The 436-nt window shown below is 26.8% G+C and overlaps 1 protein-coding gene across 3 annotated transcripts in view; it reads left to right on the top strand.

The window, feature by feature from the left end:
* LOC116852829 (DNA-directed RNA polymerase I subunit RPA1) overlaps positions 1-436 on the top strand; it is a 38904-nt gene that overhangs the window by 33145 nt on the left and 5323 nt on the right. The gene's annotated exons all lie outside the window — the stretch shown is intronic.

Raw genomic sequence — 436 nt, 5'->3', positions numbered from 1 at the left:
TTACTATTTTTCAGTAATGTTGATAGAATTCGAGTAAAAATTATTGAATCCAATAATTTTGTAGATATTTCCGTAAATATCTTAGAAAATAAAGGTTGTGTAAAAAATTTCAAACAAAAGTTGTTTGTTTCTTAGAATAAAATTTTTATTTATAAAAAATAGATATTTCTACTTAAAAAAGCAAAGTTGACCTCGACCTGACCTTGGTAACGCCATTCAAGATCAAATAGAAATTACAATTAAATGTAACTTTTTAAACCGTACAACCTTCGTCTGAAGCCTTTTTTCCTAAAATCCACTGTTTCTGAGATATTAGCCTGAGGCAATTAAAATGAAACACCATGTACTGTAGTATGTATATATGAGTGTGTGTATATATATTTTTTTTTCCTGAAATCTGATATTGTTATACTGATGATTTCCAGTTTCTACGAAA

The sequence above is a fragment of the Odontomachus brunneus genome, unplaced genomic scaffold, assembly GCF_010583005.1.
Source record: "Odontomachus brunneus isolate Ranch 3 - 2012 unplaced genomic scaffold, Obru_v1 Obru_scaffold_258, whole genome shotgun sequence".
Taxonomy (NCBI): Eukaryota; Metazoa; Arthropoda; class Insecta; order Hymenoptera; family Formicidae; genus Odontomachus; species Odontomachus brunneus.
Note: the sequence above shows the minus strand (reverse complement) of the source record. Positions and strands in the feature narration are given on the sequence as shown.